This window comes from Bos mutus, chromosome 17 (genome assembly GCF_027580195.1).
Source record: "Bos mutus isolate GX-2022 chromosome 17, NWIPB_WYAK_1.1, whole genome shotgun sequence".
NCBI classification, from domain to species: domain Eukaryota; kingdom Metazoa; phylum Chordata; class Mammalia; order Artiodactyla; family Bovidae; genus Bos; species Bos mutus.
The window spans coordinates 16,460,716-16,475,993 of record NC_091633.1 but is presented as its reverse complement, the minus strand read 5'-3'; the positions used below and the strand labels follow the sequence as shown (position 1 = coordinate 16,475,993).

General features: G+C 42.8%; 1 long non-coding RNA gene across 1 annotated transcript; it reads right to left on the bottom strand.

The window, feature by feature from the left end:
* Positions 1-220: 220 nt before the first annotated feature.
* Positions 221-14,299, bottom strand: LOC138991482 (uncharacterized). The gene is made up of 3 exons (XR_011467441.1): positions 14,237-14,299; positions 12,255-12,349; positions 221-3,274 (listed from the first exon to the last, which is right to left on the bottom strand). It is a non-coding gene; the product is annotated as an uncharacterized lncRNA (long non-coding RNA).
* Positions 14,300-15,278: the final 979 nt, after the last annotated feature.

Below are 15,278 nucleotides of genomic sequence, written 5' to 3'. Positions count from 1 at the left end.
AATTCTTCAAGAGATGGGAATACCAGACCACCTGACCTGCCTCTTGAGAAATCTGTATGCAGGTCAGGAAGCAACAGTTAGAACTGGACATGGAACAACAGACTGGTTCCAAATAGGAAAAGGAGTACATCGAGGCTGTATATTGTCACCCTGCTTATTTAACTTATATGCAGAGTACATCATGGGAAACGTTGGGCTGGAAGAAGCACAAGCTGGAATCAAGATTGCCAGGAGAAATATCAATAACCTCAGATATGCAGATGACACCACCCTTATGGCAGAAAGTGAAGAGGAACTAAAAAGCCTCTTGATGAAGGTAAAAGAAGAAAGTGAAAAAGTTGGCTTACAACTCAACATTCAGAAAATGAAGATCATGGCATCTGGTCCCATCACTTCATGGGAAATAGATGGGATAACAGTGGAAACAGTGTCAGACTTTATTTCTGGGGCTCCAAAATCACTGCAGATAGTGACTGCAGCCATGAAATTAAAAGATGCTTACTCCTTGGAAGGAAAGTTATGACCAATCTAGATAGCATATTCAAAAGCAGAGACATTACTTTGCCAACAAAGGTCCGTCTAGTCAAGGCTATGGTTTTTCCTGTGGTCATGTATGGATGTGAGAGTTGGACTGTGAAGAAGGCTGAGCGCTGAAGAATTGATGCTTTTGAACTGTGGTGTTGGAAAAGACTCTTGAGAGTCCCTTGGACTGCAAGGAGATCCAACCGGTCCATTCTGAAGGAGATCAGCCCTGGGATTTCTTTGGAAGGAATGATGCTAAAGCTGAAACTCCAGTACTTTGGCCACTTCATTCGAAGAGTTGACTCATTGGCAAAGACTCTGATGCTGGGAGGAATTGGGGGCAGGAGGAGAAGGGGACGACAGAGGATGAGATGGCTGGATGGCATCACTGACTCGATGGAAGTGAGTCTGAGTGAACTCTGGGAGTTGGTGATGGACAGGGAGGCCTGGCGTGCTGCGATTCATGGGGTCGCAAAGAGTCGGACACGACTGAGCGACTGAACTGAACTGAACTGAGTGGGGCTTACCCTCTCATCCATTCTGTTTTAGGTTTCTTACCAGCACTCTTAAAGGTTTAGGCTGTTTTCAACCTTATAGTTTGGAGGAAGATTGTTTATCCAGGGTCACTCACCATTAGCTCTGCACTTTCAAATATCTTTCTGATGGCCGGCTTGCTGTCCCCGCTCTGGGCTGTCTTGCCCTAGGACTGGAATCATGCGTGGGACTCTTGTCGAATTGACTTTGATTGGTACAGTTTCAGGAGGGCCAGGGTTGGGGGCAGACGTGGAGTGGCCGCAGGACTTGATCCTGACGAGACTTTGCAGGAGCTTTACTGACAACTGTTAATCCTGGAGAAAAGCCAGAACTCATCTGCCTTGAGCGCCTCTCGGCCTCCACTCCGATTCTCCCCAGCTGAAGTCTGTAGAGACAGCCAGGCCTGGGCCTCAGAGGCTGAAGCCAAGGTGAACTCTGTCCCCTGATCCCTCTCTACAAAGCCAGGTACAGCAGGCAGCCAGCCAGACGTCCCTCAGCACCTGCCACTTGCTGCGAGAATAAAAGGAATAAAAGTTCCCTGCGAGCCTGGGGGGAGTTCCAGTGTTGCTCAGGGTGCAGGGGTCCCCCTCCACTCATGTTTCCTGGGGTTTCACCTTTTGTACTGAAACTCTTAAAAATGGGCATGCCCTTGCTGAGCAAAGGCTCATTGCATACATAAATACATTTGCATGGAAACGAGAATGAAAGTTTAATCACTGAAAAGTGGTTGTTTTTGCATGGTGGATTTTCAAGGATATATGCTTTAAAACTAATATACAATTTTGGAGCAGTTTTAGATTTACTGAAAAAATTAAGTGGAAAGTACAGAATTCCCACAAGCCTCTAAGTTTGGGGTAATTTGTGATGCAGCAATAAGTAAGACATGATACAAACAGGGATCCTGTCTCCTCGTCCCATTCACGTCTCCTCCTCACTTGACTTCCTCTCTATTTCCCAACTTGTGGTCTTAGGCTAGTTTCTTGGTCTCCCAAAATCTCAGTTTCTTCATCTATACCATGGAAATCAGTAATTCCTAATTCATAAGGTTGCCATGGGGAATGGATGAAGAAGTCAGCAAAGCCCTTATCACAGTGCTTTGATCTTGTAAGGTCTGGTGGCCATTCAAGAAAAGTTTCTTGCTATTGCATGTCATAGCATCTGGAAGGGCACATAGATATCAAAATAATAAAAATAATAACAAGCATACAGGTGGCTAGTCTCAAACAAATGGGAAGTCTGAAGATTGAGGCAAAAATGACTTTTTCCTTTGAATTCCTTTCAGTTACTCTAGAATTCCACTCAGATGTGGCCCAATGGGGTATGGTCTTTTCTCCCCAGTTTTTTCCATCTTCTCTCCCTATGCTCACGTTCTTTTGCCCCTTTTTTCCTTCTTTCCTCCTATGTCCCAGCTCTATCCTGAATTAACAACAAAAAGTGACAATCGCAAAATTCAAAATTGCCTGTGAAAATCTCTTAAGAGGCATTATATTGGAGAACTACACATCGTCTCTCACTAAGTTTTCCTTCAAAATTGGAGAAGAAGGCTGTTTCTTGGGTTTCGGCTTAGCTTTCATGTTGATCTATGTCTATATCCATCTCTCTACAAAATATCAATAGATACATGTATCTGTGTATCTTTAAACTCTACAGCCACCCTCAGTGTGGCAAAGCTAATCTCATCCTGAGACAAGTGAGAAATGACCCCCACAGGAGATTCAATAGGTCTACATTTCCCGTCTCAGGGCTATTCTGGGGCACACTGAGTGGAAAGGGGAGCAAAATTACCAGCACACTTGTGTTAATATTTATCTCTTTTAACTTTGTGAGGCTCTCACTAGTCCTACTGCATCCATTCTAAGATGCACGCTTTTTCTGATTTTAACATCCCTGAAACTGAGATGCATTTTGGTGTGATCTCATTTCACTCCCTGTACCCAAGCCAACTTGGTCCTAGCTGTTCAGACGGTCCTTACTTCAACTGAGTTATGTACACTGCCCAGCTTCCACATGTTGATTTCAATCACCATTAACATATTTTCAGAAAGATGATGCCATGATAAGAGTCAGCATTGAATGGGAAGTTTCTGTGTGCATAGAAAGATGCCCAAGCACAGCAGAGGGGTGGAGATCTGGTCATCATGAAGCAAATTCTTGTCTGAGGGAACAACTCCAGTTTCATATTTTCTTGCAAAGTAACAACCAGATCTTGACGGAACCCCTAAAAAGGAAGAAACCATGATAGATGAAGCTGTATTGCATTCTGTCACTTAGATACATGCTAAAGGTTTTCTTGTCACATCAAGCCAAGCAACAAGAGGTAAAAAGAAGTTGCCAAATCCCTGGGAACAGATGAAGGGACTTTCAAAGGATGGTGTGATCAATCAAAGTATTTAAAAGGACGATGAAGGCATTGCACAGTGACTTAATTGGAAGAGATTTTAAAAATTTATTTCTTAATTTTACGTAAAATAATGATGCATTTTAAACTTGATGATGTTTTACATTTAATAAAAGCCAGCTGAATTCAAGGTACTAAAATATATGGGATGTGATGTCAATTTAATGATCAATGAAATCTCCCAGTATTACACCAATGTATTAATATATTTTACTTTTTTGGTAGCTTATTTTTGTTTGTTTGCTGTGTGGCATGTGGGATCTTAGTTCCCTGACCAGAGGGAACATTTCTATATTTAATATATGGACATTTATTATTATTATTATCTTACAAAAAGGCTCTCAAACCTGACTTGTATCCTCCTTTTTTGTTATTATATGAGTATAATATCCTTCAGAAAACCATGTACATTGGGAGTGTGGAGTCTTAGCCACTGGACCACTAAGGAAGTCCGCATCATTATATTTTAAAAACTTCTAACTACTCCCTCTGTCTTTCCAAAGATCTCTCCCAAAAAGAGGTAAGGAAAGGAAGAAAAGAAACCCTTTCATTTTGATAGTGAAATAGTGCATATATTTTAGGAACATGCAACCAGCTAAGACTGCCTACCCATTAACTGAAAAATACTGGTTCTAGGAATTTACCCCGGAGAAGGCAATGGCACCCCACTCCAGTACTCTTGCCTGGAAAATCCCATGGATGGAGGAGCCTGGTAGGCTGCAATCCATGGGGTCACTAAGAGTTGGACACGATTGAGCGACTTCATGTTCACTTTTCACTTCCACTCATTGGAGAAGGAAATGGCAACCCACTCCAGTGTTCTTACCTGGAGAATCCCAGGGACGGGGGAGCCTGGTGGGCTGCCATCTTTGGGGTCGTACAGAGTTGGACACGACTGAAGTGACTTAGCAGCAGCAAGAATTTACCCTCAGAATGAAAGAGTGACTGAGTACAAATATTTAGTTACCAGATGGTTATATCAGCTTCATTTATAAGCATAAAAGATTGAAAACAATTTAAATGAGCCTCAACAAGAACTGTGCTTAAATAAATGATTCAGTTCAGTTCAGTTCAGTTGCTCAGTTGTGCCCGACTCTTTGCGACCCCATGAATCACAGCATGCCAGGCCTCCCTGTCCATCACCAACTCCCAGAGTTCACTCAAACCATCAAGTCGGTGATGCCATCCAGCCATCTCATCCTCTGTCGTCCCCTTCTCCTCCTGCTCCCAATTCCTCCCAGCATCAGAGTCTTTTCCAATGAGTCAACTCTTCACAGGAGGTGGCCAAAGTACTGGAGTTTCAGCGTTAGCATCAGTTATGCCAATGAACACCCAGGACTGATCTCCTTTAGAATGGACTGGTTTGATCTCCTTGTAGTCCAAGGGACTCTCAAGAGTCTTCTCCAACACCACAGTTCAAAAGCATCAATTCTTCGGCGCTCAGCTTTCTTCACAGTCCAACTCTCACATCCATACATGACCACTGGAAAAACCATAGCCTTGACTAGATGGACCTTTGTTGGCAAAGTAATGTCTCTGCTTTTGAGTATGCTATCTAGATTGGTCATAACTTTCCTTCCAAGGAGTAAGTGTCTTTTAATTTCATGGCTGCAATCACCACCTGCAGTGATTTTGGAGCCCCCAGAAATAAAGTCTGACACTGTTTCCACTGTTTCCCCATCTATTTGCCATGAAGTGATGGGACCAGATGCCATGATCTTCGTTTTCTGAATGTTGAGCTGTAAGCCAACTTTTTCACTCTCTTCTTTCACCTTCATCAAGAGGCTTTTTACTTCTTCTTCACTTTCTGCCATAAGGGTGGTGTCATCTGCATATCTGAGGTTATTGATATTTCTCCTGGCAATCTTGATTCCAGCTTGTGCTTCTTCCAGCCCAGTGTTTCTCATGATGTACTCTGCATAGAAGTTAAATAAGCAGGGTGACAATATACAGCCTCGACGTACTCCTTTTCCTATTTGGAACCAGTCTGTTGTTCCATGTCCAGTTCTAACTGTTGCTTCCTGACCTGCATACAGATTTCTCAAGAGGCAGGTCAGATGGTCTGGTATTCCCATCTCCTTCAGAATTTTCCACAGTTTATTGTGATCTACACAGTCAAAAGCTTTGGCATAGTCAATAAAGCAGAAGTAGATGTTTTTCTGGAACTCTCTTGCTTTTTTGATGACCCAGCGGATGTTGGAAATTTGATCTTTGGTTCCTCTGCCTTTTCTAAAACCAGCTTGAATATCTGGAAGTTCACAGTTCAAGTACTGCTGAAGCCTGGCTTGGAGAATTTTCAGCATTACTTTACTAGTGTGTGAGATGAGTACAATTGTGCAGTAGTTTGAGCATTCTTTGGCATTGCCTTTCTTTGGGATTGGAATGAAAACTGACCTTTTCCAGTCCTGTGCCCACTGCTGAGTTTTCCAAATTTGCTGGCATATTGAGTGCAGCACTTTCACAGCATCATCTTTCAGGATTTTAAATAGCTCAACTGGAATTCCATCACCTCCACTAGCTTTGTTCATAGTGATGCTTTCTAAGACCCACTTAACTTCACATTCCAGGATGTCTGGCTCTAGGTGAGTGATCACACTATTGTAATTATCTGGGTCGTGAAGATCTTTTTTGTACAGTTCTTCTGTGTATTCTTGCCACCTCTTCTTAATATCTTCTGCTTCTGTTGGGTCCATACCATTTCTGTCCTTTATCGAGCCCATCTTTGCATGAAATGTTTCCTTGGTATCTCTAATTTTCTTGAAGAGATCTCTAGTCTTTCCCATTCTGTTGTTTTCCTCTATTTCTTTGCATTGATTACTGAGGAAGGCTTTCTTATCTCTTCTTGCTAGTCTTTGGAACTCTGCATTCAGATGCTTATATCTTTCCTTTTCTCTTCTGCTTTTCGCTTCTCTTCTTTTCACAGCTATTTGAAAGCATAATCACAGAAAACTAGTCAATCTGATCACACGGACCACAGCCTTGTCTAACTCAATGAAACTAAGCCATGCCATGTGGGGACACCCAAGACGGGCAGGTCATGGTGGAGAGGTCTGACAGAATGTGGTTCACTGGAGAAGGGAATGGCAAACCACTTCAGTATTCTTGCCTTGAGAACCCCATGAACAGTATGAAAAGGCAAAATGATAGGATAGTGAAAGAAGGACTCCCCAGGTCTGTAGGTACCCAATATGCTACTGGAGATCAGTGGAGAAATAACTCCAGAAAGAATGAAGGGATGGAGCCAAAGCAAAAACAATACGCAGTTGTGGATGTGACTGGTGATAGAAGCAAGGTCCGATGCTGTAAAGAGCAATATTGCATAAGAACCTGGAATGTTAGGTCCATGAATCAAGGCAAATTGGAAGTGATCAAACAGGAGATGACAAGAGTGAACGTCGACATTCTAGGAATCAGCGAACTAAAATAGATTAGAATGGGTGAATTTAACTCAGATGACCATTATATCTACTACTGTGGACAGGAATCCCTTAGAAGAAATGAAGTAGCCATCATGGTCAACAAAAGAGTCTGAAATGCAGTACTTGGATGCAATCTCAAAAACGACAGAATGATTGCTGTTCGTTTCCAAGGCAAACCATTCAATATCATGGTAATCCAAGCCTATGCCCCAGTAACGCTGAAGAAGCTGAAGTTGAACAGTTCTATGAAGACCTACAAGACCTTTTAGAATTAACACCCATAAAGATGTCCTTTTCATTATAGGGGACTGGAATGCAAAAGTAGGAAGTCAAGAAACACCTGGGGTAACAGGCAAATTTGGCCTTGGAATACGGAATGAAGCAGGGCAAAGACTAATAGAGTTTTGCGAAGAGAATGCACTGGTCATAGCAAGCACCCTCTTCCAACAACACAAGAGAAGACTCTACATATGGACATCACCAGATGGTCAACACTGAAATCAGACTGATTATATTCTTTGCAGCCAAAGATGGGGAAGCTCTATACAGTCAGCAAAAACAAGACCAGGAGCTGACTGTGACTCAGATTATGAACCCCTTATTGCCAAATTCAGACTTAAATTGAAGAAAGTAGGGAAAACCAGTAGCCCATTCATGTATGACCTAAACCAAATCCCTTATGATTATACAGTGGAAGTGAGAAATAGATTTAAGGGACTAGATCTGACAGACAGAGTGCCTGATGAACTATGGACTGAGGTTCGTGACATTGTACAGGAGACAGGGATCAAGACCATCCCCATGGAAAAGAAATGCAAAAAAGCAAAATGGCCATCTGGGGAGGCTTTACAAATAGCTGTGAAAATAAATGATTACACATCTATATAATGGAATAGTAGAGTAGGCAGAAATCAGAAACGGAACCAATGTTTATCAGCAGGGAAGGAAACTCATACAATAACAAAATAGGAGGATACAAGTCAAGTTTGAGAGGCTTTTTGTAAAATAATAATAATAATATAATAAATGTCTACATATTTAATATAGGAATGTTGACTAGAAAGAAACAAATGAAATAAAAATAGCAGTTATGTCCTCTTCTGAAGAGAGGAAATGTGGGTGGTTTTCATTGTCTTCTGAGTTTTCTGATTCTCTTTTCATAAAATATTTTTATGTAGTTAAAACATAATAAAACAAAGAGGGCGGGAGAAAAAGAATTGATAATAGCTCCTGTGAGAAAAATGAGGAAAAGCTGCCTGCTTAGGCTTCCTCTATGGTGTTTCTTTAGATGTCCACAAGTTTATGTTCCAGGAATGACTGTCTGCTGAAGAAAAAAATAAATCCTAATCACACCGCTAGTAAAAGCATCTTGGTGGCAAATATCTTTAATCCGGTAAACTAAGAACAGACAACAGGCATAGAAGCCTCCAGTGTCTGTTTGCATTTGAGTGGGAAGTCTGGGAGGGCTCAGGCAAGTTTCTGAATATTTGCTGCTGGGGTGAATTTTTTTCTTTTTTTCTCTATCTCTTCTTGGGGTGAGGACGCTTATGTTTTCCCCACCAGCAGTTCCTTTCTCAGTAGGGGTGTGGATTGCAGAATTCAGAGCAGGGAGGTGATGACACCTCGAAATGGCTCTGGTACAGACTGAAGGTCTGTGGTTCCCAAAATTCATCGGTTGGAGTGCCACTAACACCTGCGGTGGCTGCATTTAGAAATGGGTTTTGAAGGAAGTAATGAAGGTTAAATGAGATCATAAGGGCAGGGAACTGGTGCTTTTGAGCTGTGATGCTTTTGCACTGTGGTGTTGGAGAAGACTCTTGAGAGTCCCTTGGACTGCAAGGAGATCCAACCAGTCCATCCTAAAGGAAATCAGTCCTGAATATTCATTGGAAGGACTGATGTTGAAGCTGAAAGTCCAATACTTTGGCCAACTGATGTGAAGAGCTGATTCATTTGAAAAGACCCTGATGCTGGGAAAGATTGAGGGCAGGAGGAGAAGGGGACGATAGAGGATGAGATGGTTGAATGATATCACTGACTCAATGGACATGAGTTTGAGCAAGCTCTGGGAGTTGGTGATGGACAGGGAAGCCTGGCGTGCTGCAGTCAATGGGGTCGAAAAGAGTTGGACAGGACTGAGCAACTAAACTGAGCTGAAGGGCAGGGCCCTAATCTGATAGGATTAGTGTCCTTACAAGCTTCTTCCCTGGCCACTCCCCACTGCATGCACCAAGGAAAGGCCAGGTGAGGCTGAAGTCAGAAGATAGCCCTCTGCAAGACAGAAGAGTCACAACAGAAACCAAATCTGGGGCACCATGATCTTGGAATTTTAGCCTCCAGAATTTTAAGGAATAAATGCTTGTTGTTTAAACCACCCAGTCTGCACTGTTTTGTTACAGCCGCCTAAGCCTACTAGACAGAGAAGGCAATGGCACCCCACTTCAGTATTCTTGCCTGGAAAATCCCAAGGACAGAGGAGCCTGGTAGGCTGCGGTCCATGGGGTCGCTAAGAGTCAGACATGACTGAGTGACTTCACTTTCACTTTTCACTTTCATGCACTGGAGAAGGAAATGGCAGCCCACTCCAGTGTTCTTGCCTGGAGAATTCCAGGGACGGGGCAGCCTGGTGGGCTGCCGTCTATGGGGTCCCACAGAGTCGGACACGACTGAAGCGACTTAGCAGAAAGCCTACTAATATAGGCTTCCTTCATGGTTAGAGGGAGCAGAGTGCTGGCGGGTGAGGAGAGTCAGGCAGATGAAGATGAAATGAGGGTGAGTCAGTATGTTTTAGCTGGGAGGAGGGACACATTTGAAGATCTGGAGAGAGAGCCTGAGATGTCTTCTAGGTGACCCCACATCCATTCTGGCTGCCTCTGTCTGAGGCACTGATCTATGCAAAGAGTCTCATTTTTTTTTTTAATTAAAAATTTGTTTTAGGGGGCCAGAGGTTAAGAATCTGCCTGCCAAGGCAGGGGACACAGGTTCGATCCCTGGTTGGAAAGATCCCACACACCTTGGAGCGACTAAGCCTGTGTTCCACAATGGCTGAAGCCCAGGAGTCTAGAGCCCGTGCTCCCCAATGAGAGAAGCCCCCACGGTGAGAAGCCCACGCACCGCAACTAGAGAGTAACCCCTGCTTTCCACAACTAGAGAAAAGCTTGCGCAGCAATGAAGACCCAGTGCCATCAAAAATAAATAACTTAAAAAAAATTGTTTTAGTTCCTTGACCAGGGATAGAACCCACATCCCTAGCACTGGAAGGTAGATGGTTTTTTTTTTTTAATTTATTTTTAATTGGAGGATAATTGTTTACAATATTGTGTTGGCTTTTGCCACACAGCAACATGAATCAGCCATGAGTATACATATGTCCCCACCCTCTTGACCCTCCCCCAATCCCCACATCATCCCACCCCTCCAGGTTGTCACAGAGTACTTTATTGAGAGCCCTGTGTTACACAGCAAATTTCCATTATCTACCTGTTTTACATATGGTAATGTGTATGTTTCAAGTCTACTCTCTGTTTGTCACATCCTCTCCTTCCCCTGCTGTATCCAAAATCTGTTCTCTATGTCTGCGTCTCTATTACTGCCCTGCAAATATGTTCATCTGTACCATTTTTATAGGTTCCATATATGTGTGTGAATATGCGATATTTGTTTTTCTCTTTCTGACTTACTTTACTCCATGTAACAGGCTTCTAGGTGCTCCTGCCTCACTAGACTGGCTCAAATGTGTGGAAGGTGGATTCTTAACCACTGGACTGCCAGGGAAGTCCCAAGATCCTCGTTCTTGAATCACTACTCAACATACTCGGTTCTTCATCCCCTGTGCACCCCCAAACACCCTCGTCTTAATTCTTGGCTTGAGTCTCTCTCTTAGCACGCAAGCCTGCTCCGGCAAACCACACTGAGCATGCTCACTGCCTTGCTTCACTGATGCTGGCTTCCTTGCCTGGGATGTCTTCCTCTTTCTGCTCCTAGCCCACACGAGTCTCCCTCCTGTTGTCTATAAGGACCATCCTAAGATCTGCCTGTTTCACCCAAAGAACACCCCCACTGGCCTCTTCCCTACCAGGAACTATGTGTTGTTCCACATCACAGCCCCAGTGTCTAGCAAAGTGCCTGGCACATAGGAAGCACTCACTAAATACATGCTCTAGAATGAATGAATGAATGCAGATGAATGGGCAACATATATTAACTGCCTGCCATATAACATCCCCAGATTCTTGGGCCTTCTGAAACAATCTAATCCAGATCTTCTCAAATGTATTAGTCTCTGGACTTCTTCACACTCTGAAATGAGGACCCAGTTTGTATGGTTACAACTTTTGTTGTTTACCATATTAGAAATTAAAACTGACAACTTTTAAAAAATATGTATTTATAAATCCATTATAAAAATAAAAATAATATTAGGCCTATGAAACATTAACATATTTTTATAATGTTTATACATGTGATAATAACGATATTATCCCCCCTAAAAAAGTGAGAAGAGGGACATTGCTTTACATTTTTGCAAAACTCTTTAACATCTCATAATTGAAGATGACTGGATTCTCATGGCTACTTCTGAGTTTATTGTGATATCATAGGTCTTACAGACTCTGGACAATTCCCCTTTATACCCATGAGAGCATGAAGGTGAAAAATAGCAAACAACACTTTAGTATTATTATAAAAGGGATTCCCAGGTAGCTCGAACAGTAAAGAATCTGCCTGCAGTGTGGGAGACCCGGGTTCGATCCCTGGGTTGAAAAGATCCCCTGGAGAAGGGCGTGGCAACTAGCTTTGATCTCATGGATGCCTGGAAAGTGTTGTGGAGAATTCCTGACGTCCACGGACCTTACTTTGAGGACTTTGGATCTAATCCAACTCCACCATTTATGTTTTACAGATGAGGACAGTAAGGGCTAGAAACATGAGGAGACACGTTCACAACCACAAGCGAGTTTTTCAGAGAAACAATTAAAGCTGTCCTGTATTAGTCTCTTACCGTGTGCCTAAGCTCTGTACTTTTATGGAATTCTCTCATGGAATCATCCATGTGACTCTCTAGAGTTGGACTGAGTTTGACCCTGTTTACACAAGAGAAAACCAAAGCTCAGGGAGGTTTGTTAGTTGCCCAAGGCCACACAGCTGGGAAGGGGCAGAATTGAGATGCAGGGCTAGCGTTATATATATGAGTTTTGGCTCTCAGTCCCTTGTCCCTATTCCTGGAACATAAATACTAAAAAGAATGAAAATGACATGCTCCTCTCAAAATACGGGCTGCCTTCAGAGCCCAGAGGATGGGGGCACCCCAGAGGTCAAGGGCAGAGCTGGAAGATCAGGGCTCCAGCCAAAGGGTTGGAGGCAAATCTGGGTGGACTTACTCAGGCCTCCAGGAGGCACTCTGGACATCTTCCACAGTGGTCTTTGAGGGATTCAGACCAATCCGCCAAAAGTCAGTTCTGTGATATGAAGATCTCTGAAAAATCAAGTAGCTGATGACCAACTGCTCAAATTAGTCAGCGCTGCCAATTTCCCAAAACCTTATTTAAGGAAAATTCCTATCAAATATAGTTAATGAATGTGAATACACCCCCGCTTAAAGACAGTCAGTGACTTACACTCTTATACTTGTGCTAGTTTAAGATGCTCAATGATGATATTCATTGAATTTATACTTCTTGAATACTCTTAACCAAAAATTTATTCAGGATGTTTTAATTGTATTCAAGACTCTGCTTAAGATATTCAAGAATATATTCTTCATTAGAATATCATCATAAGAAAGCCAAACAGCTCCCATGATATTTAGCTTCAGACAAATTGAGCTTAAGATGCTGCTGAGAAGAATATATTCACTGAAAATGTTCAAGACTAATTTATTAGGAAGACCATATCCATATTCATTGAAAATATTCAAGAAAATTGGTAGGCTTCAAGACACTTCTGGCAGATTTAGAAAACTGGTGTGTTGGTGGCCTGCTCTCAGCCAGGTATTGGTCTGAGGTCTCTTGTGCCAATGTGAAGCTGTGCTCTTCTCAGTTCTATAGGAGACCTGGGACAGGCCAGTCCTTCTAGAAAGTTGTAAGCTTCATTTGAACCCTTAGAGGATAAGAAAATGTTGTAAACTTATGGTTACCAGAGGGAAAATGGTGACGTGATAAATTGGGAGATTGGGATTGACATATACCCACTACCATATGTAAAATCGATAACTAGGGACTTCCCCAGGGGTCCAGTGGTGAAGATTCCAACTTCTAATGCAGTGAACATGGGTTTGATCCCTGATCAGGGAATAAAGATCCCACATGCTGCATGGTATGGCCCAAAACAAAAAAGATAACTGATAAGGACCTACTGTGTAGCACAGGGAACTCTCCTCAATACTCTATAATGACCTATGTGGGAAAAGAATCTAAATAAGAGTGGATATATGTATATGTATAACTGACTCACTTTTCAGTATACCTGAGACTAACACAACATCGTAAATCAAATAGACTCTGGTAAAAATTAAAAGAAAAAGAAAACATTGTGTCCCCAGGGACCACCTTGAGCCTTTGGTCACCTCATGAGAGGGAAAAATAGAAGACATGTTTCCAAAGGCTTTGTAAGCATTATTTCCTTCAACCACCCTGGGAAGTTGGCTATAGAAATTATTGCTTTTTTACTGACAAGGATGCTGAGGCTCAGACAGGCGGAGTGAGTCGCCCAAGATCATCTAGTTAGTCAAGGGCAGAGTGGGGATTTGAACTCAGGCAGCGTAGGAAGGTGAACTCAACCAGAGTGGGATTTGAACTCCAGTGTCTGAATGTTAGAGCCCAGTGTCTCGGCTGTTGGACTATATGTTCTCCCACAAAGTTGACTTTCTATGAGCTTTATTGAATCAATGAACAAAGAAACCATCTTCAAGGTAGGGGCTGGTTAGTGGAGATTGAGTATTTGGGGCTTTAAAGGAAGGAAGAACTCCAGGAGCTACTAGGGAATTTGATGGCCCATACGTTTGAATACTTTGGCCACCTGATGCAAAGAACTGACTCTTTGGAAAAGACTCTGATGCTGGGAAAGATTGAAGGCAGGAGAAGGGGATGACAGAGGATGAGATGGTTGAATGGCATCACCAACTCAATCGACCTGAGTTTGAGCAAGCTCTGGGAGTTGGTGATGGACAGAGAAGCCTGGCATGCTGCAGTCCATGGGGTCACAAAGACACGACTGAGCGAATGAACTGAACTGAACTGATCTGTTTGAATATTAGAAGCTACAGGCAGAAGAGGAAAAGGAAATAGTGAATCACAAGGACAGGCCTCTTTTCCTTTCTCTACACCACACAGAAACAAAAATAATGGAAATTCTGATGGCCTACCTATTTATCTGTTCCACCATCATGCTATTGCTTAGAGCCCAGATCTGGCTACATTATGTTCCCTGAAAAACATTATAAAAACAAAACGTAAGCACAAAGCCCAGTGGGAGAACAAAGCCAGCCATTAATGCAGATGCTTGCTCTGTTCTGCAGCAGCAGTTTTATAGAAGTTTCCCAAAGTATTAGTGTCATTCTTTCTTTCGAGGGGAAAATGATGTTTTTATTTTGTTCTTTATTTTGCAAGTGAGATGGGTACCACATGGACATTGTTGGTAAGTCAGAAAGTATGTATAAGCTAAAATAAGATAAAAACCATCCATAAATCTTCCTTCCCCTACTTCAAAAAAAAAATCATTGTTCACAGTAGGTACCTATTTTTCTCCAAGGCTTTTGCTTTTATGCAAATGGGATCATATCGCACATGCTATTTTGTAACCTAATTTATTATGATCTTATTAATAAAGACAATGCCACCTCATTTTTTATTGTTGCTGATTTCTGGTTGTCGATGATTTATTCCCTGAACCCAAAGAGGTAAGAGATGGAGAAGGCTTCAGGGGCTACTTAGAGTCTTGGCTGCAGGACGAGCTGTCCTGTGACAGGACTGAGGAGGGTTTTGGTGGACAGGTATCTAAGGAGGGCCCACCTGTGGCTTCCCCCAGACAGTCAGGGCTCGGAAAATTGCAATGGCAAACATCTGGGGAGACCTGATGATAAAATTCCACCCGTGGCATGAGTTTGTGGGCAAGTTCCCTCACCTTAGGCTCCTCCGTCAAGTGGGGTTGCTTTGAGAACTGTGTGACATCAACCTGCTAAGTGCCTGCCTAGTGCCGCCTCCTCCTCAACCCTGTCCACTCCACTGATCTAACACTGACTCAGCAGGGTTCTGGGAACCCCTCCTAAGGATGATGGATTTTAGTAGCTTTTTCCACCAAGACAATAATGTTTTGGCAGGGCACAGCAGAACTTGGCAAGACAGCATGACCAGGTTCCTCTGAATGGCAAGAACTCAGCTCTGAGGTCCCGGTGCCCTGGACCTGGG